The sequence below is a fragment of the Aethalodelphis obliquidens genome, unplaced genomic scaffold (genome assembly GCF_003676395.1).
Source record: "Aethalodelphis obliquidens isolate GAN/ISIS:26980383/991018 unplaced genomic scaffold, ASM367639v1 scaffold93, whole genome shotgun sequence".
In the NCBI taxonomy this organism is placed as follows: domain Eukaryota; kingdom Metazoa; phylum Chordata; class Mammalia; order Artiodactyla; family Delphinidae; genus Aethalodelphis; species Aethalodelphis obliquidens.
Genome location: NW_020838037.1, coordinates 1,775,161 through 1,797,886, shown reverse-complemented (window position 1 = coordinate 1,797,886; position 22,726 = coordinate 1,775,161). Strand labels below are relative to the sequence as shown.

Sequence of the window (22,726 nt, the reverse complement as noted above, 5' to 3'; positions counted from 1 at the left end):
CCAGCAACAGTGTAGGAGGGTTCCCTTTTCTGCACACCCTCTCCACCACTGATTGTTAGTAGATTTTTTGATGATGGCCATTCTGAAGGGGGTGAGGTGATACCTAATTGTGGTTTTGATTTTCATTTCTCTAATAATTAGTGGCGTTGAGCATCTTTTCATGTACTTTTAACCATCTGTATGTCTTCTTCAGAGAAAAGTCTATTTAGATTATCTGCCTATTTTTTGACTTGCTTGTTTGTTTTTTTGATATTGAGATGCATAAGCTATTTGTATATTTTGGAGATCAATCCCTTGTTGGTCGCTTTGTTTGCAAATATTTTCTCCCATTCTGAGGGTTGTCTTTTCATTTTGTTTATGGTTTCCTTTGCTGTGCAAAAGCTTTCAAGTTTAATTAGGTCCCATTTGTTTATTTTTGTTTTTATTTTCATTACTCTAGGAGGTGGATCATAAAAAGATCTTGTTGTGATTTATGTCAGAGAGTGTTCTGTGAATGTTTTCCTCTTAAATTTTTATAGTATCCAGTCTTACATTTAGGTCTTTAATCCATTTTGAGTTTATTTTTCTTTATGGTGTTAGGGAGTATTCTAATTTCACTCTTTTATATGAAACTGTCCAGTTTTCCCAGCACCACTTATCGGAGAGACTATTTTTTCTTCATTGTATATTCTTGCCTCCTTTGTCATAGATTAGGTGACCATATGTGCGTGGGTTTATCTCTGGACTTTCCTTTTCCATTGATCTATATTTCTGTTTTTGTGCCAGTACCATATTGTCTTGATTACTGTAGTTTTGTAGTATAGTCTGAAGTCAGGGAGCCTGATTCCTCCAGCTGTGTTTTTCTTTATCAATATTGTTTTGGCTATTCATGGACTTTTGTGTTTCCATACAAATTGTAAAATTTTTTTGTTCTAATTCTGTGAAAAATGCCATAGGTAATTTGATAGGGATTGCATTGAATCCGTAGACCACTTTAGGTAGTATAATCATTTACAATATTGATTCTTCCAATCCAAGAATGTGGTATATTTCTCTATCTGTTTGTGTCATCTTTTATTTCTTTCATCAGTATCTTACAGTTTTCTGAATACAGGTCTTTTGTCTCCTTAGGTAGGTTTATGCCTAGGTATTTTATTCTTTTTGTTGGGACAGTAAATGGGATTGTTTCCTTGATTCCTCTTTCTGATCTTTCATTGTTAGTGTATAGGAATACAAAAGATTTCTGTGTATTAATTTTGTGTACTGCAACTTTTCCAAATTCATTGATTAGCTCTAGTAGTGGCATCTTTAGGGTTTCCTATGTATATGTCATCTGCAAACAGTGACAGCTTTACATCTTCTTTTTCAATTTGGATTCATTTTATGTTTTTTTCTTCTCTGATTACCATGGCTAGGACTTCCAATACTATGCTGAATAACAGTGGTGAGAGTGGACATCCTTGTCTTGTTCCTGCTGTAGAGGAAATGCTTGCAGTTTTTCACCATTGAGAATGATGTTTGCTGTGGGTTTGCCATATATGGCCTTTATTATGTTAAGGAAGATTCCCTCTATGCCTTCTCTATGGAGAGTTTTTACCATAAATGTTGTTGAATTTGTCAAAAGCTTTTTCTGCATCTATTAAGATAATCATACGGTTTTCATTCTTCAATTTGTCGATGTAGTGTATCACACTGATTGATTTGCCAATATTGAAGAATTCTGTTATCCCTGGGATAAATCCCACTTGATCATGTTGTATGATCCTTTTAATGTGTTGTTGGAATCAGTTTGCTAGTATTTTGTTGAGGATTTTTGCATCTATGTTCATTGGTGGTATTGGCCTGTGATTTTCTTTATTGTGATATCTTTGTCTGGTTTTGGGATCAGAGTGATGGTGGCCTTGTAGAATGATCTTGGGAGTGTTCCTTCCACTGCAATTTTTTTGGAAGAGTTTCAGGAGGATAGGTGTTAACTCTTCTCTAAATGTTTGATAGAATTTGCCTGTGAAGCCATCTGGTCCTGGACTTTTGTTTGTTGAAAGATTTTTAATCACAGTTTCAATTTCAGTAATTGTGAAATTATTGTATTTACAGTGATTGTGTTCATATATTCTATTTCTTCCTGGTTCAATCTTGGAAGGTTTTACCTTTCTCAGAATTTGTCCATTTCTTCTAGGTTGTCCATTATTTTGGCATATGGTTGCTTGTAGTAATGTCTTATAATCCTTGTACATCTGTGGTGCCAGTTATAACTCCTGCTTTTTCACTTCTAATCTTTGATTTGAGTCCTCTTCCTTTTTTTCCTTGATGAGTCTTAGTAAAGTTTTATTAGTTTGGTTTATCTTCTAAAAGAACCAGCTTTTAGTTTTATTGATATTTGCTATTGTTTTTTTCTTCTCTATTTCATTTATTTCTGCTCTGATCTTTATGATTTCTTTCCTTCTACTAACTTTGTGTTTTGTTTGTTCTTCTTTCTCTAGTTGCTTTTAGGTGTAATGATAGGTTGTTTATTAGAGATTTTTCTTTTTTTTGAGGTAAGATTGTATTCTTATAAGCTTCCCTCTTAGAACTGCTTTTACTGTGTCACATAGGTTTTGGATCACTGGGGTTTTGTTATCATTTGTCTCTAGGTATTTTTTTTTTATTTCCTCTTTGATTTCTTAAGTGATCAATTGATTATTTAGTAACATATTTTTTAGCCTCCATGTGTTTGTGCTTTTAACTCTTTTTTTTCCTGTAATAGATTTATAATCTCATAGTGTTGTGGTCAGAAAAGATGCTTGATATGATTTCCATTTTCTTAAATTTACCCAGGCTTGATTTGTGATCCAAGATGTGATTATCCTGGAGGATATTCCATGTGCACTTGAGAAGAAAGTTGTATTGTGTTGCTTTCGGATGGAATGTCTTATAAATATCAATTAAGTCTATCTAGTCTAATGTGTCATTTAAGGCTTCTGTTTCCTTATTAATTTTCTGTCTGGATGATCTGTCCATTGGTGTAAGTGAGGTGTTAAAGTTCCCCACTATTTTTCTGTTACTGTTGATTTCCCCTTTTATAACTGTTAGAATTTGCCTTTGTATTGAGGTGCTCACTATGTGGGGTGCATATATATTTACAATTGTTATATTTTCTTCTTGGATTGATCCCTTGATCATTATGTAGTGTCCTTCCTTGTCTCTTGTAACAGTCTTTATTTTAAAGACTATTTTATCTGATATGAGTATTGCATGGAGTATCTATTTCCATCCCCTCACTTTCAGTCTGTACGTGTCCCTAGGTCAGAAGTGGGTCTCTAGTAGATAGCATATATACGGGTCTTGTTTTTGTATCCCTTCAGCCAGTCTGTGTCTTGATTGGAGCATTTAAACCATTTACATTTAAGATAGTCATCAATATGTATGTTCCTCTTGACATTTTCTTAATTGTTTTGGGTTTGTTTCTGTAGATCTTTTTTCTTCCCTTCCTCTTTTGTTCTCTTCTCCTGTGTTTCTCACCTAAGGAAGTTGCTTTAGCACTTGTTTTAAAGCTGGTTTGGTGGTGCTGAATTCTCTTAGCTTTTGCTTGTCTCTGAAGCTTGTGATTTCTCTATCAAATCTGAATGAGAGCTTTGCTGTGTAAATTATTCTTGGTTGTAGGTTTTTCCTTTTCAATATATCCTGCCACTCCTTCTGGCCTGTAGAGTTTCTTCTTTAAAAACAGCTGATAACTTTATGGGGATTCCCTTGTATCTTATTTGTTGCTTTTCCCTTGCTGCTTTTAATATTTTTCTTTGTATTTAATTTTTGTTAGTTTGATTAATTTGTGTCTCAGCATGTTCCTTGTTGGGTTTATCCTGTATGGGACTCTCTGCACTTCCTGGATGTAGATAACTATTTCCTTTCCCATGTTAGGGAAGTTTCCTAATATAATTCCTTCAAATATTCTCTCAGTCTCTTTCTCTTTCTCTTCTTCCTCTGGGACCCCTGTAATTCTAATGTTGGTGTGTTTTTCTTGTCCCAGAGGTCTCTGAGATTGTCCTCATTTCTTTTCATTCTTTTTTCTTTATTCTGTTCCATGGCAGTGATTTCCACCATTCTATCTTCCAGCTTACTTAGCCTTTCTTCTGCCTCAGTTATTCTGCTATTGATTCCTTCCAGTGTATTTTCATTTCAGTTATTGTATTGTTTATCACTGTTTGTTCTTTAGTTCTTCTAGGTCCTTGTTAAACATTTCTTGTATCTTCTGGATCCCTGCCTCCATTCTTTTTCAGAGATGTTGGATCATCTTTACTATCATTGCTCTGAATTCTTTTTCAGGTAGATTGCCTGTCTCCTCTTCATTTTCTTGGTCTTACAGGTTTTTACCTTGCTCCTTCTTCTGCAGCATATTTCTTTGTTGTCTTACTTTTTCTGCTGTGTTTGTGGTGTCCTTTCCACAGGCTGCAGGGTTGTAGTTCCTTTTGCTTCTGGTGTCTGCCACTGGTGGGTGAGCTTGGTCCCAGGGATTGTGTAGGCCTCCTGGTGGGAGGGACTGGGGCCTGCCCTCTGGTGGGTGGAGCTGAGTCTTGTCCCTCTGGTGATCAGGGCCATGTCAAGTGGTGTGTTTTGGTGTGTCTGTGAGCTTAGCATGACTTTAGCCAGCTTTTCTGCTGATGGGTTGGGCTGTGTTCCTGTGTTTCTGGTTGTTTGGCCTGAGGTGTTCTAGCACTGGAATTTGCAGGCAGTTGGTTGCAGCTGGGTCATAGTGCCAAGATGGGGACCTCCAGGAGAGCTCATGCTAATTAATATTCCCTGAGGCCGGGAATTCCCTAGCAGTCCAGTGGCCAGGACTCGGTGCTCCCCCTTGGGAGCTCAGGTTCAGCCCCCAGCAGGGGAACCTAGACGCCACAAGCTTTGTGGCACAGCCAAAACAAAACATTCAAACAGACAAACAAAAACCAAGACAAACAATAAAAACAAAAAACAAGACAGAAACAAAGTAAACAATGAAACAAAAAAACCAGAAACCAAAACAAACAATAAAAACAAAACTAACAAAAACAAAAAACAGAAAAACCCAAACAAAAAAGCAAAGAAACAACAACAACCAAAAAACCTCCCCAAACCAAACCCCCCGAAAACAAAAAATAATATAAAAATAAAGAAATACAATATATATTAAAAAATGTAAGAAATAAAAATAATAAATGAATAAGTTAAAAACTTCCCTGGGTCCTCTGCTATCAGTGTCCTTGCCCCCACAGTGAGCCATAGCCAACCCCTGCCTCCCTTGAAGGCTCTCCAAGACCTCTTATTAGGTCTCTGGACACACTGTGGGCACTGTAGGGGCAGATCAGACTCTGACCTGGCCCTACTTTCATGTACACGTGCCCACAAAGTCTACAGTTGCTAAAGCTAGACCAGTCTCAGTTGTGGAAGCACCCCATTGTCCATTCAGATGTTCTGCAGGTGCTGGGTTTACCAAGCTGATCACAGTGGTTTAATCTGCAGCATGTGCAGGTGCAGTGAGAGATTTCAGCTCTTCTTCCTTAGTCACATAGCCCCTGGGGTTCAGCTTTGGTTTTGGTCCCACCTCTGCATGTGTGTCACCCTCAGGCATCTGCTCCCCACCCAGGAGAGATGAGGTGAAGGCAGGGACTGGGAGCAGGATGGCCCATTTTAGTGGGATGGGGCATGCAGCTACTGACTGGGTCACTCTTGCTTGCTTAGGTGGGGGGACAAAAGGTGGTGACTGATTGGTGCATGAGTGCTTGCTTTGGTGGGAGTCCCTCTCATTACCCATGGAGCAGGGGCTGGTGTGTGAGGAGAGAGGCCTCAATGGTGGCCCTGCCCTTTGTGTGCCACTCAGCACTGATGCCTTCCATTGCAGTCCATGCTTCCTCCAGGAGCATTCCTGGCTGTGGAGCCCCTCGTTCCCATCCCCTCAGGCTGTCTCCATGCAGCCAATAGCAGTCCTCTACTTGGGTCTGCTCTCCAAACCCCATGTTTCAGCACCCAACCCCCGCCAGCACTGGCAGACCCCTGTCTCAGGCTGGGGTGCCCAAAACTGTGGCACAGACTGTCCGTCAAATTCTCTCTCTGTCCTATCTGCCACAGGCCCGCTGCTACAATTTCCTCCGATAGCCCCCAAAGCTTCCCTCCATCTCAGCTGATGGAGCTGCCAGTGAGGGGGCCTCTCCAGTTATGTTAACCTCTCATCTCCTTCAGCTCCTCTGCAAGAGGAGGAGCTAATCCTGTTTCCTCTTTTCTTTTTCTTTCTTTTCTCTCTTTTGTCCTACCCAGTTACGCGAGGATCTTTTCTTGTCCTTTTAGGTGTCTGAGGTCCTCTGCTAGTGCTCAGCAGGTGCTCAGTGTGAATTTTCCACTTGTAGCTGCATTCTTGATATACTTGTGGGGATAAGTGAACCCCAGGTCCTCCTATTCTGCCTTCTTGACCCAAACTCTGCATGACTCTTCCAGAGTACCATTTTTAAGTGTACTCTTCTTAGAACTATTTTAAACCTATATGTACCAAAAAATAAATATTGGTAAGCAGAGACAGTAGTTATTCCATAATGGAGACAAAATGATAGATTCCTTTTAAATATTTTACATTTCTGAAAAAATAAATTCACTTTTTGATGCACTTACAAACATAAAAGAAAATTAAGACTACGGCTTTATTTTTAATTTACCAAATTATCAAACCTATTACCTTCTGCCTTTTCTGCATTAGATTCCAAAGCCTACTGGGATGTATAAAGAATGAGCAGTTTCTTGTGAATATTTATAGGATTAATCTATTATACTTCATCTAATATTTTAGTTATAGTACATTTAAGTGCTGACAATGCTTTTCTGTAAGAAATAAAATAAAATAAAATTACTAGTACTTAATTGATTTTGCACAAATACTCAAAAAAGTAAAGAAGAGGACCAAAAACTTCACTGATATTTTATAATTATAAATATATCTTTATCTAATTTATTTCAAAAGCTTACAGATATCTCCAGGTCTGTAAATATAATAAATACTTATTCAATACAACTTAACATGTAATACTTGTTTAAAAAGACACGTTTACTTTCTTCATTCAGTGAGTGTCTATAATACACAACACTCTCTGGCAGCCACCAAAGAAATAATTCTTTCCCCGTAAGTTTTTATTAATCAATTTATAACCTAATTAACTATTTAATTACAATTGCAGGGAATGCTAATAAAAATTATAGGTTCTATGAGAGCTTGCAAAATGTTTGCTGAATTTAGGGATCAGGAAAGATATCCTCAAGATAGTACTGATCTGAGTAATGAAAAGTGACTAAGAGGCCACTAGGTGAGTGAATAGTGGTTAAGTGCAGAGGAACATTTCAGGCTGAGGGAGTAGGTGGCAAAGGCCCCACAGAAAGAAAAATGACCAGTGTGGTCAAAGTCCACAGAGAAGTGGCTGTATAGGCCAGAAGATGGAAGACTTGTTAAGCTTAGCTAAGAACTTGGTCTTCATCTTAATGTAGAAGCTTCTGAAGGACTTTGAAAGAAAATGAACAAATTTACAGTTTTAAAAGATCACCCTGAATCTGGTGTAGAGAAAGGATTGAAGGAAGATATGGATGATTGCTGGGAGTTTCTTAAGTAGTCTAAGAAAGATATGAATGGGTAGAGAAAACCCCTTTAACAACTGCAGCAAAGAAGATTAAATATTTTGGAATAAGCTTAAAAAGAAATATGTGCTACCTCTATAAGGAAAACTTTAAAACATACCTGAAAGAAGTAAAAGTATACTTGAACACGTAAAGAGACATCCCCTCTTCCTGTATGAGACTATTCAACATTATAAAGATGTCAGTTCTCCCTTAATTAACTTATAAAATTAGCTCAATCTTAATCAAAATATTAGCAGCCTTTTTTATGGTGTAGAAAATAATAATAAAGTTCATATGGAAAAACAAACATACAAGAAGAGGCAGGAAAACACTGAAAAAGAAAATCTATGAAAGGATATTAGCCCTGCCAGATAGAAAGCTATAAAGATATACTTCAAAGTAGCTGCAATTAAAATAGTGTGGTACTGGCACATGAATAGATAAAGAGAACAGAGGAACAGAATGGAAAACCCAGAAGTAGATTCAAATACATAAGGAAGCTTATTATATGATCAAGGTAATCTGTGGGGCATCAATGAGGCAAAGGTGGACTTTTTAATTAATGGTTGTAGAACAACTGGGTGGCCATTTGGAAAAAAATAAAATTTGATAAATATCACACACCATATACCAAAATAAACTCCAAATTGATCAGGAATGCAAATATAAAAAATGAAAACAAGAACTAGAAGAACACTGGTATGAATTTCTCTTTCTCCTCACAATAAGAAAATACTTTCTATTTCACAAACTCTAGAGGAAATGAAAGAAAACATTGATAAATTTGACTACGTGAAAGTGAAAGTTTAAAAAAAGAAGCTAAGACAATAACATAAGCAATATCACAGACAATTTATTAACTGGGAGAAAACATTTGCAATGTGTAACACAAGAGCCAATATCCGTAATACATAAAGAACTCTTAAAACTGAAGAAAAAGGAATCAAAAACCCAATGGCAAAATAAGAAAAAGACTTAAGCAGCCATTCACAGAGACAGAAAAAGCATATTTGTTAAAAATATTGCCAATGATACAAATAAAAAGACCATAGGCCTACCACCACTGCTGTCCTACTGATATACTCTATTACCAAAGATGGCTTAGAGAAGATTAGCAAAGGTGTTTAGCCGGTGGAAATCAGAAGAGGTGTAATGTTAGATATAGGTGCTGTAATTGCTGAACTTAGGACACAGTCTAAACTTGTACCAACCCTTTAAGAAATTGCTGATTGCTAAGATTTCTGCAAACAAAGAAATTGGCAATATAATTTCCAATGCAATGAAAAAGATTGGAATAAATGGTGTAGACATGTTAAAGGATAGAAAACCCCCGAATGATGAACTAGAAATTATAAATTATTAAGTTGAAGTTTATATTTCTTCATATTTTGTATACATCAAAAGATCAGAAATGTGTATTTCAGGATGCCTGTGTTCTATTGACTGAAAAAAAAGTATCTAGTCTATTATACTGGCCCTTGAAATTGCCAATGTTCATTGTAGCCCTTGATACTAATTGCTGAAGATGTTGATGGAGAGGCTCTAAATACACTCCTTTTGAATAGGCTAAAAGTTGGTCTTCAGATTGTAGCAGTCAAAGCTCCAGGTGTTTGTGACAATAGAAAAAAACCTGTTTAAAAACATGGCAATAGCTAGTGGTGGTTCAGTGTTCAGAGAAGAGAGATTGACCCTAAATCATGATGATGATGATTTTCAGACTCATGACTTAGGAAAAGTTGGAGAGGTCATTATGACCAAAGATGAAGTTCTGCTCTTAAAAGGAAAAAGTTAGCAGTCTCAAATTGAAAAACATATTCAAGAAATCAATGAGCAGTCAGATATCATAATTAAAGAATGTGAAAAGGAAAAACTGAGTGGACTCTAGCAAAATTTTCAGTAGAATAGCTGTGCTGAAGGTTAATTAAACAAGTTATGCTGCAGTGAATGAAAAAATATTTACAGATGCCCTTGATGTTCCATGAGTTGCTGTTAAACAAAGCATTGTTCTGGGAGGGGGTTGTGTTCTGCTTTGCTACATTTCAGCCTTAGACTCACTAATTATAGCTAATGAAGATTTTAAAAAATGATACAGAAATTATTCAAAGAACACTCAAAATTCTTGTACTTATCATTGTTAAGAATGTAGATGTTGAAAGATTATTGATAATTGAGAAAATTATGCTAAATTCCTCAGAAGTTGGTTATGATGCTATGCTTGGAGCTTTTGTGAATATGGTGCAGAAGGGAATTACTGATCCAACTAAGTTTGTAAGAACTTCTTTATTGGATGCTAAAGAAGAGAAAGATCCTGGAAATCAGTGGAATGGATGGTATAGAGGGTGATAAGTTCTAATTCCTAGAACAGTGCTTCACCATTACTAATGAACTATGACAGGATGCTTGAGACAATGTTTCTCACCAATAATTTCAGAGAAGTCAATTGAAGAAAATGAAGAAAAGGCTGTCTGATATTTAAGAAACTCACTATAATCCTCAATTACTAGTTTCAGTTGACAATATATAATGATTTTCATTGTCCATGCTTATAGATCATTTATTTTGTATTTTTAAATAAAAAATCATTTGTACAATCATGAAAAAAAGGATATGTGAAAGAGTACCTATAGTATGCGATCCTTTATGTAAGAAAAAAGGGCAATGAATAAAACACATTTATCCACTAATCTCTTCAAAAGAAATATCAGAAAAATAAATCAGAAAATAATGAGATTGGTTACCAATATAATGTGGGTAGGAATGGAAATGAAAGAATGTAAAAGGGTTGATACTTCTTTAAGTATACTTTTCTGTGTAGCACTGTCTTATAGGATGTACCCTCAAACAAAAATATATGACAAAACCAGGATGTAGGGGGAGCCCAAAATGGAATACAAAAAATAATAATACTACAAAAATACCTAACTATGTTACAAATGAATGGCATAACCATACTTGAAGGAGATAGAGGAAAAAATAATTCACTTAGTAATTTGCAGAAACAATATTTTGATTGTATACTATACACAAATATATACTACTGCTGGCTTAAAAAATATTCACGACCTAAAAGTTGAGAGTTATGTTCTATTTGGTGGGAATTTTTAGGACTTCAATCCTGGGAGGCAGCATCTCAAGTAACCCTGAGAGAACTGCTTCAAGGAGGCAAGGAGGGAAACCAGGTTATATATTATAAAAGTTTTGCAACAAAGGGCAGGTAGTCTGGATGTCAAAAGATTACTGTTAATTAAAGAAAACTAGATATCTCAAGTTAAGTAATTTAGCATTTTCCTATGTATGGGAAGATGCAAGAGTCTGGGCTCACTGAAATCATTCCTCATGATATGCATCTCAGCTACCTGGGACCACTATCCTGTATTTTCATATCCTGAGTTTCCTCAGGGCTCACCAACTCACCGTTGGCAGTGGCTGCAATCGCTGATGGCTGTGACATCCTTTGTTTACTGATATGGCAGTCAGTATTCCATTTATCAGCCACATTATTAAGCAAACATCAGTTTATTTTTTTGAAGATCATAAATATCAATATAGTGAATCATTGCTAAAGCAGACAGATTATTGTCAAAGTATACACAATACACCTCTGACCTGTGTAACTCAAATTTATTCACCTAATTTAGTTCAAAACAACATTCTAAAAATAAAATTATGAAGAGAAGAAAAATTATTCCTTCATGTGTTACAGCATACTTGTGTTTTAGTCTGTCCAAACTTTTTCTCATTATATAGAACTTGATTTATATGGATTTCATCTATACATTCCCTTTGGGGAAAAAAACTGAAAATGAACAAAATAGCAGCCACTCTTTGAAAATATCAATAAAATACACTTCTTTAACTCGGAACACTATTTCTATGAGAGCGACTTTAAGAAGATATTACAGGGATGGCGATACAGGAAAGAGAGGTTATTTCATGAAATGAATATTGATTAAGCATGTTCCATACATTATAGGCAATTTTGTTGATATAATCTTTTTAAGATGAGGCATCAGTCCTTAAGGATTTGGAACTATATAGTCCTTGAGGCTTAATTCTATTCTGGCTCAGCACTTTACTAAAGCTGTACTATTGGACAAGTTTAAAACCTCTCTGAACTGCTGTTTCACCCTCGTAAAATGGGGATACCACAACACTTATTTTGAAAACTTGTGAGAATTAAATGTAAAATATTCTGAAAATAATTGGCTGGAAATAAATGTCAGTGTTTCTTTCCTTTACCCTTTATGACAGCATTTTTTGAGAAGATTCAGCTTTAAAATACATGGATGTTATAGATTATAAATCATTATATATGTAAATAATTGTTATTATGAATAATTAGAAAAATGGCTTCAATTTACACTTATCAAGAAAGCCAGTCTCACCAAATGAATACACATATTGGTCGGTTCATCTCTGTGGCCAACATCTCATACTAGGACACTGGAAAGTATTGGTGGATTTTTTTCCCCTATAATAAAGAACTGGTGTATCTAATTCATGTTAAACTGTCCAAGAGATTTATATGTAGAATATCTAGATAGAAAAAGTAAAATCTTCAGATAACGAAGATAAACTAAAGGGAACTGTAAAGGTCTATAGGCATATTCCTATTCATGCTATGTCAACCATTTAATTCACTAAGTTTTTTAATCTTATTTGGAATGAGAAAATATCATAGAAATGGAAATGCAAACTTCCTCCCATAGACATAAAGATTTCAAAGTCAATTCATATTTGCTTCTCAATAAAAAGATTATTTCAACACTTCAAACAATCCTAATTTTGTGCATAATTTAAAAATCACATTACTTGTACCCTTTACCATACTTAGTGAATCTTTTTCATGTAGTTTTGTTGTTGTTGTTTTGTTTTTTTAAACACTGAAAAAGCTTTGAGTGAATTACCTATGAATAAATCATTGCAGTCCAGATTTAAAAGTACATTTGACCTCAGGCCATTCCTCATAACTAGTGAATGCTCAAAAAATATGAAAACAGTGTTTAAAAAAGGCACTGGAGAAATGATTTCATAAACAGAAGCCATATATTAAATTTAAATACAATTTAGAAAGGTAAATATTGCTCAATATTTTTTTGTATATGATGAGATGTTTAATTTCATGATGGAGATATAAAAATAGTGTTTATCATTAGAAATCTAAGCAAAACTCTTCTACTAAGTAACAGGTTACTATTGCAACATAGTACAGAAAAACATTCTGAATACATTTAATTGTGTACCTATGGACACATACTCAAAGGAAATTTATAAAATGAAATTATTTGTTAAAATGATAGGATTATGGGAAATTTCTAATTTTTCTCTAATGCGTTAATAACTTAAACCCATGCTTAATTTACAAAAACACCATCATGAATTATATATTCCAATATCAACTGCAAGTGTTTTTTCTTTCCTGAATGATCTGTGGGAACACAAGCTTTCAGTAAACTTTCAACTACCTGTTTCTCTATCTTGTATGAGAAGCTTTTAAAATTGGGTTTGTTGTTAAATTACTCAGGGAAAATAGTTCAGGAATTATTAATTAATATATGCTAATTAAGAACATAAAATATTTTAAAGATGCACAAACAGAAACCAGAATGGAAATTTAAAGTAGCTCGTGACCATTAAAGTAACAAAAGGACAATTTAACAATTATTAGCAACTGACCCAGAGGACCAGTAGTAGGTACAGCTGTCAGTAAAACAATTAACTTGTGCAGTGGCAGGCTTTGGAACTTGTATGGTACTTAGTGAGCACAGCTATGCTAAGCTAATTTTCTTTGTTATAATGATAATACAGAAACCACTAAACTTAGAAAGGCCTTTAGACAAAGTCTACATGATTTAGGTTTTACAAAATATTTTTGAGCTTCTTTTATGTGAGAATTGTAGAAATTATACCTCAACTTCCAAATTCAAATTTACAGAAACATTATTTAGAGGCTATATTTGATAAACTAAAATTAAATATTTTTTTCTTTTTTAGGAATTCATTATCTCAATCTTATTTTTGTAATTTTTAAACTAAGAGTTACAAAAATTAGTTGTGAAATACTTTAAATTCTAAAAAACAAGAGAAACCAAATCAACATATAATTGAGACAAAGTAATTGGTGCAACTTCTATATATAAGATATTGTGCTGGAGAATATGTGTCACAAAATTAGACTGTGTTCAATTTCTTAACATTTTAATGATCTGATACCACTTCTACATAACCTTGTTGACATTTCCCTATAATAAATGATGGACAAGTCCCCATAGTAAAATAATGATATGTCACAAATTAACAATGGCCTCAATCAACAGTTGAGCCTGGCACCTAAATATTATTAGACCTAAGACTAGTATAATCTATTATAAAATAACATCAGTTGTCTTTCAAAATGTAATTGGTTCATATTTAGTAAACCCATCTTGATGGATGTATTTCCAAATAATTATTTTATTCAGATTCACCAGGAATCTGTATTGCTCAAACTAGACATGCCAATGCAGATATTTATTCAACTGCAATGATAATATCTGCTTTAGAATGTAATACAGTTACACTGTACAGAATGACTCTGTGATCTTAAGCAAGTTGGAACAGACCCAGAAATCTGTGTGTGTGTGTGCATGTTTGTGTATATTCTGACTGTTTCATCAGGTGTCTTTGAAAGCCTTCTATTAATAAACAGTCTAGATTAGGTTTCCTAATGTCCACATAATGATGGCAGTCAAAGCATATGCTTTTCTGGTCTCAAATGCAATGGATTCACCATCAACCAACAACTCAGAACTTGCTGTCTTCGAGGTCAGACTTGATGACAATCACAATTGATAGCTGTTCAATTCTTTTTTTTTTTTAATCTGGCATACAGATATTATATCTTATGGAGAATTACTAAACAATGTGTTGTCAAATAAGTATAAGACTGATCTTTGGATTGAGGCGGGAAAACATCAATTACTTGTTTACTATGTTTCACTTTGGCACCCTGCAGGGCTGCCAACCATGACAATCAAAAGATGCTATAACTTACAATACTATTGCATCTATTCATTACATTTGTTGCAGGCATGTTGTTGAGCGCATTTTCTATTATATATCACTGTCTTCCCTATATGAAGTTCCATGTTTGAAACATATTTTAGAATTTAACACTAGAGAAATCTTTCTTTCCATCCATGATTTGGCCCCACTGGAAGTAAGAATATGGAACTTATTCTGATTCGATGGCCAAGAAGCCTACAGGCAGATGTTTCGCTCTAATTAATAGTCAATAGATTAGTATAAGAAATCTGGTCAGGAAGATACGATTTACGTCAAGATAAAAGTAATAGGAAGGCTGCACAGAAGATAGTGAATTTGAGCCAGGTCTGAGAATATGGAATATAGTTGGATATTAAACAGGCATAAAAGCCTCAATATAGCTCTGTTCTGGCTAGAATATGATAGGTTGCTATAACAAAAAGACCCAAACATTTCAAGATGAAGACAAGAGAAGTCGTAACTCAATAGTGGGTTTTCAAGTTAACGGGAGAAGGGCTTTCCTCTATTTGGTGTTTGGGGACCTGGGATCCTTTCATTTTGTGGTGTTGGCATCCTATAAAGCCATCCCTGTCATCTGCCATCAGCTAGCAGGAAAAAGTACAAAGTACACATAAGAGGTGAAATGTGTCAAGCTTGAAAGTGGCTCATCATATCATTTCTACTTGATTTCCATTGGGAAAGACTTACTTGCTCAGCCACCAGTAACTGCAAGCGAGACCCAGAAATGTAGTGTAACTGAATGCCAGGAAGAAGAAGTGAATAGATGCTAGTAGACTCTGCCACAAATATTAAAAATAATAACTTACATTTAAAATACAAATAGTTAGGTGTAGTAACAAGCATAATTTTTTCTTAGACAATGTTTATAATTTCTCTGTAAATTTCTTATCCATTACAACTATTTCTTTTTCCATATGCAAAAATGTTAGCTATATTCTCAAAGGTTTTGGTTCTATAAGAAATCCTAGATTGATAGGACACCAGCCTATACTATAGCACATTTTATAGCTCTGATTAAATGTAGATTTCACTGAGAGCATAGAAGGAAGAACAGACTTCCATTTACATAAAGAAGTAAAATAATTTTCTTACTTCTACAGTACAATTTGATAATATATACATTTCAAATGATTTTCAGAGGTTTTATTTATCACTGGACTCTCAACTACCTTAACTTTAATAATTTTTTTAACATCTTTATTGGGGTATAATTGCTTTACAATGGTGTGTTAGTTTCTGCTCTATTACAAAGTGAATCAGCTATACGTATACATATATCACTATATCTCCTCCCTCTTGTGACTCCGTCCCACCCTCCCTATCCCACTCCTCTAGGTGGTCACAAAGCACCGAGCTGATCTCCCTGTGATATGTGGCTGCTTCCCACTAGCTATCTATTTTACATTTGGTAGTATATATATGTCCATGTCACTCTCTCACTTCATCCCAGCTTACCCTTCCCCCTTCCCGTGTCCACAAATCCATTCTCTACGTCTGCGTCTTTATTCCTGTCCTGCCCCTAGGTTCTTCAGAAACATTTTTTTTTAATTCCATGTATATGCGTTAGCATGTAGTATTTGTTTTTCTCTTTCTGACTTACTTCACTCTGCATGATAGTCTCTAGATCCATCCACCGCACTACAAATAACTCAATTTCGTTTCTTTTTATGGCTGAGTAATAGTTCATTGTATACATGTGCCACATCTTATTTATCCATTCACCTGTCGATGGACACTTAGGTTGCTTCCATGTCCTGGCTATTGTAAATAGAGCTGCAATGAACATTGTGGTACATGACTCTTTTTGAAATATGGTTTCCTCAGGGTATATGCCCAGTAGTGGGATTGCTGGGTCGTATGGTAGTTCTATTTTTAGTTTTTTAAGGAACCTCCACACTGTTCTCATTAGTGGCTGTATCAATTTACATTCCCACCAACAGTGCAAGAGGGTTCCCTTTTCTCAACATGCTCTCTAACATTTATTTTTTGATAAATGTTATCAAAAAATTTCTGGCTGGTGTGAGGTGATACCTCATTGCAGTTTAGATTTGCATTTCTCTAATGATTAGTGATGTTCAGCATCCTTTCATGTGTTTGTTGGCAATCTGTATATCTTCTTTGGAGAAATGTTTATTTAGGTCTTCTGCCCATTTATGGATTGGGTTGTTTGTTTTCTTGATATTGAGCTGCATGAGCTGCTTGTAAATTTTGGAGGCTAATCCTTTGTCAGTTGCTTCATTTGCAAATATTTTCTCCCATTCTGAGGTTGTCTGTTCGTCTTGTGTATGGTTTCCTTTGCTGTGCAAAAGCTTTTAAGTTACATTAGTCCCATTTGTTTATTTTTGTTTTTATTTCCATTTGTGTAAGAGGTGGGTCAAAAAGATCTTGCTGTGATTTATATCATAGAGTGTTCTGCCTATGTTTTCCTCTAGGAATTTTTTAGTGTGTAGCCTTATATTTAGGTCTTTAATCGATTTTGACTTTATTTTTGTATTTGGTGTTAAGGAGTGTTCTAATTTCATTCTTTTACATGTAGCTGTCCAGTTTTCCCAGCACCAATTATTAAAGAGGCTGTCTTTCCTCCATTGTATATTCTTGCTTCCTTTATCAAAGATAAGGTGACCATACCTACATGGGTTTATCTCTTGTCTTTCTATCCTGTTCCATTAATCTATAGTTCTGTTTCTGTGCCATTACCATACTGTCTTGATTACTGTAGTTTTGTAGTGTAGGCTGAAGTCTAGGAGCATGATTCTTTCAGCTCTGTTCTTCTTTCTCAAGATTGCTTTGGCTATTCAGGGTCTATTGTGTTTCCATACAAATTGTGAAATTTCATGTTCTAGTTCTATGAAAAATGCCATTGGTAGTTTGATAGGGATTGCACTGAATCTGTAGATTGCTTGGGTAGTATAGTCATTTTCACTATGTTGATTCCTCTGATCCAAGAACATGGTATATCTCTCCATCTGTTTGTATCAACTTTAATTTCTGTCATCAGTGTCTTATAATTTTCTGTATACAGGTCTCTTGTCTCCTTAGGTAGGTTTATTCTTATGTATTTTATTCTTTTTGTTGCAATGGTAAACGAGAGTGACTCCTTAATTTCTATTTCAGATTTTTCATCATTAGTGTATAGGAATGCCAGATATTTCTGTGCATTAATTTTGTATCCTGCTACTTTACCAAATGCATTGATTACCTCTAGTAGTTTTCTGGTAGCATCTTTAGGATTTTCTATGTATAGTACCATGTCATCTACAAACAGTGACAGCTTTACTTCTTTTCTGATTTGGATTCCTTTTATTTCTTTATCTTCTCTAATTTCTGTGGCTAAAACTTCCAAAACTATGTTGAATAATAGTGCTGAGAGTGGACAACTTTGTCTTGTTCCTGATCTTAGAGGAAACTGTTTCAGTTTTTCACCACTGAGAATCATGTTGGCTGTGGGTTTGTCATATATGGCCTGTATAATGTTGAGGTAAGTTCCCTCTATGCATACTTTCTGGAGGGTTTTTATCATAAATGGGTGTTGAATTCTGTCAAAAGCTTTTTCTGCATCTACTGAGATGATCATATGGTTTTTCTCCTTCAATTTGTTAATATGATTTATCACATTGTTTGATTTGTGTATATTGAAGAATCCTTGCATTCCTGGGATAAATCCCACTTGATCATGGTGTATGATCCTTTTAATGTGCTGTTGGATTCTGTTTGCTAGTATTTGTTGAGGATTTTTGTTTCTATGTTCTTCAGTGATATTGGCCTGTAGTTTTCTTTCTTTGTGACTTTTTTGTCTGGTTTTGGCATCAGGGTGATGGTGGCCTCATAGAATGAGTTTGGGAGTGTTCCTCCCTCTGATATATTTTGGAAGAGTTTGAAAAGGATAGCTGTTTACTCTTCCTAAATGTTTGATAGAATTCACCTGTGAAGCCATCTGTTCCTGGGCTTTTATTTGTTGGAAGATTTTTATTCACAGTCTCAATTTCAGTGCTTGTGATTGGTCTGTTGATATTTTTTATTTCTTCCTGGTTTAGTCTCAGAAGGTTGTGCTTTTCAAAGAATTTGTCAATTTCTCCCAGGTTGTCCAATTTATTGGCATATAGTTGCTTGTAGTAATCTCTCATGATCCTTTGTATTTATGCAGTGTCAGTTTTTACTCCTCCTTTTTCATTTCTAATTCTGTTGATTTGAGTCTTCTCCCTTTTTTTCTTGATGAGTCTGGCTAATGTGCATGTGCATCTCTTAGCCAAGATGTATTCTAGCGAAGAGGCCTATGGATAGTTGACATCACTTACTATGGGGTGACACCCCTCCTTTTTCGACCTCCAAGGAATTTTTCGGCACATGTGTAATCAGGGAGGTCTCCTTGACTTTGAGAATGAGGAATATGTGGTCCTTTATCTCTTATCTGAGCAGGACCCAGCTTCCTCCATCATTCTGCTTTTATGGAGTTTCTGTCCACAGGGAACAAACTTCAGCTGTTTGGCCTGGTGCCCACATATCTCCTACCTCAAATTTCCCCTGAGAGACATAGAACACAAGAAATCTTTTTTGGGAGGATGAAGGGCAAAGGTCTGTCTTCCGTAGCTTCTTCAGGCTGGCAAGGGGCTTATTGACCTTACCTAGTTGGGTCACGGAGCTCTCGCTTGGTCTCTTTAAGGGGCCCAGGGTGACTTCTGTTGTTATTCCAGCAGGATCTGTTTCAAGGAGTGGCTGGAATCTCTGCCTAACTGTCATCTTGTCTGGGAAACTGTTGTGCCCTTAGAAAGAACAAGCTAGACAAGTAGATTAAGAAGGCATGGGTCAAAAATCAGTGAAAGAATTATTGTAAGCAGGGGCCAAGCAGGAGTAAGAACCAGGTTACATGTGATAGCAATTTTGATCTTGGTCCAGATAGAGTCAGTGCTTGGGTTACGCTGAACAAAGGAATGGAGCCATTTGGGATGGTCATATACATTTTTGATGTACTCTTCTATTAGCTCAGTATGATTGATATAGGTGTAACAGACCCAGTTAGATGTAGTTGGACAATTTGGACATTAGTAGACAAAATAGATCTTATTTCTTTTCAGGAGAATAAGGCTGAAACCCAGTCTGGGCCTGGCACTTTGGAGAGACTTGTAGCCAGGTAGCCAGGTAGCCATTTGTCTAGTTTTATCTAAGCAGGTTTTAACTTTTAATGTGGTTATTAACACATAGATAACAAGTGCTATTGGTCATTATACATGTCCCTTCCTTTTGTTAATGTATGATCTGAAGTAATTTCATTGTGTAAAAAACGTAATAGTTCCAAGAGGAGAGCTTTAAAAAGTAAGGTTTTAGTCACCAGCCACCAACTGACATTGTTTTGAGAGTGGCTGGTGGTATCCCAAGTCTGACATAGCTCAGAAAACTCAAGTTCTTAGCAATACAAGAACTTGTCTGAAATCACACCCATAGTGTCCCTAGTTATTTCCTTGGATATCTAAACCATAGCTACTCCATTTTGACTTTTAGTTGTAATTTTCTCCTTAATAGTCAAAGCAGATGTCACCATCAATGATGTTAGAGTTTCTCTAGGTATGAGAAGATGCAAGAATTGGGGCTTACAAAATCTTCTCCTGAAAGTATATAACTATCTGAAGGCCTGTTCTGCAAGTTTTTCCCAGAGCACAGAGTGCCTCATTCCTGACCTCCACCCTGAAGTCCTTTCAGGGGGTGTTGAAAGTCAGCAGCTTCAATGGCCATGATTTAATCTTCATAGAGTTAAATAGCAAGTACCAGTTTCCAATTGGCAGGGTCCCTTCATGGTCATAAATTCGACCATGGTTTGGGGGGATATTTCATGACCATTTTGTCCCATGGTGCTAGGAATGCTTATTTCCAAGTCTGACAAAGATTTCACTGATAGGCGACTCAATGTGCTTTTACAGGACTAGGCCTTGCAAGTAGCAAAAATTCTCTGGGCCACCTGTCTTACTAGTCTCTTATGATCCAGGAAAATATTCCCTCTCGTTGCTCCTTTTCACATCTAGAGTTACAATATTACAATCATTGATCTCATATGGGACTATATATCATCATTTTATCAGAGGCTCAGTCATACATTTGGTAATTTAAGAAACAACAATTTTCTGAAACAGGCAATATAGAAAATAATATATCTAGCAGTATTAGTAAGTTCACAATTAAGAATTTAAGTCAAAACCTTCCATTAGGTGTAGCTCAGTATATTCTCAGGTCGTCTGACTTAGTCTGTTCTGTACCAATCCTTATCATTAAGGGAAAATATATATTGGCACTGTCCATAAGGTACCCAGCTCACTTTCCTAGTGTTACTAGACTGATTAGCCTTAGAAGGATTTAATTGTTCCCAGCATAAAGGAGCCTCTAAACTTAAATTACCATACCCTGGTGTTAACTACATAAATCCATCCCATAATTGTGGGAGGTTTTATTTATTGGCTGAAATTTTGCTTGTTGCTCTGATTGAGCTTGAGTAATAGAGGAAAATTCACATTCATGACCAGGGTCAGAGCAAATATTATTAATCAGCTAGGTGAGGGGATCCCACCTAGTAATAGCAGTAGTGGCCTGAACATGACTGTAATTCTCTCTTCTAGAAAAAATTCCCTAACAGCTGGCCAATAAGAGACTTGGAGTGGAGAAAACCACCAAGGTGACCCATAAGGCCTAGAAAAAGTAATTAGCCACAAACCCAACAATTGGATTGATTTTACAACTAACATGGGATCGTGTCCATGATAGGAAAACATTTGATTCATACACAAAGGTACAAAAATTCAAGAAAACATTAAGCAACTGGGAAAAGAAGAACAAAGAAAACCCAAAGTTAGTAGAAGGAAAGAAATCATAAGATGAGAGCAGAAATAAATGAAATAGAAGTGAAGAAAACAATGGAAAAGGTCAACAAAACTAAAAGTTTGTTCTTTAAGAAGATAAACAAAATTGATAAACCTTTAGCCAGACTCATCAAGAAAAAAAGGAGAAGACTCAAATCAATAAAATAGGGGTGAAAAGGGGAGATCACAAATGATGCCACAGAAATACAAAGGATCATAGACTACTATGAGCAACTATATGCCAATAAAATGGACAACCTGAAAGAAATGTATGAATTCTTGGAAAGGTACAACTTTCCAAGACTGAACCAGGAAGAATTAAAAAATATAAACAGACAAATCACAGGTAATGAAATTGAAACTGTAATTAAAAATCTTACAACAAATAAAAGTCCAGGAACAGATGGCTTCACAGGTGAATTTTGTCAAACATTTAGAGAAGAGTTAACAACTATCCTTCTAAAACTCTTCCAAAAAATTGCAGAGGGAGAAACACCCCCAAACTCGTTCTACAAGGCCACCATCACCCTGATACCAAAACCAGACAAAGATACTATAAAAAAAGAAAATTACAGACCAATATCACTGATGAACATAGATGCAAAAATCCTCAACAAAATACTAGCAAACAGAATCCAACAACACACTAAAAAGATCATACATCATGATCAAGTGGGATTTGTCCTGGGATGCAAGGATTCTTCAGTATACTCAAAACAATCAATGTGATACACAATATTAACAAATTGAAGAATAAAAACCATATGATCATCTCAATAGATGCAGAAAAAGCTTTTGACAAAATTCAACACTCATTAATGATAAAAACTCTCCCAAAAGTGGGCATAGAGGGAACCTACCTCAACATAATAAAGGCCATATATGACAAAACCATAGCAAACATCATTCTCAATGGTGAAAAAGTGAAAGCATTTCCTTTAACATCAGGAGCAAGACAAGGATGACCAGTCTAGCCACTATTATTCAACATAGTTTTGGAAGTCCTAGCCACAACAATCAGAGAAGAAAAAGATATAAAAGGAATCCAAATTGAAAAAAAAGAAGTAAAACTGTTACTGTTTGCCAATGACATGATACTATACATAGGAAATCCTAAAGATGCCACCAGAAAACTACTAGAACTAATCAATGAATTTGGAAAGGTTGCAGGATACAAAATTAATGCACAGAAATCTCTTGCATTCCTGTACACTAACAATGAGGATCAGAAAAAGAAATTAAGGAAACAATTCCAT

General features: G+C 35.6%; 1 protein-coding gene and 1 pseudogene across 6 annotated transcripts in view; both read left to right on the top strand.

The window, feature by feature from the left end:
- GRIA4 (glutamate ionotropic receptor AMPA type subunit 4) overlaps nt 1–22,726 on the top strand; it is a 459,907-nt gene that overhangs the window by 102,274 nt on the left and 334,907 nt on the right. The window lies entirely within an intron of this gene.
- On the top strand, nt 8,603–9,927 carry LOC113614305 (60 kDa heat shock protein, mitochondrial pseudogene; annotated as a pseudogene).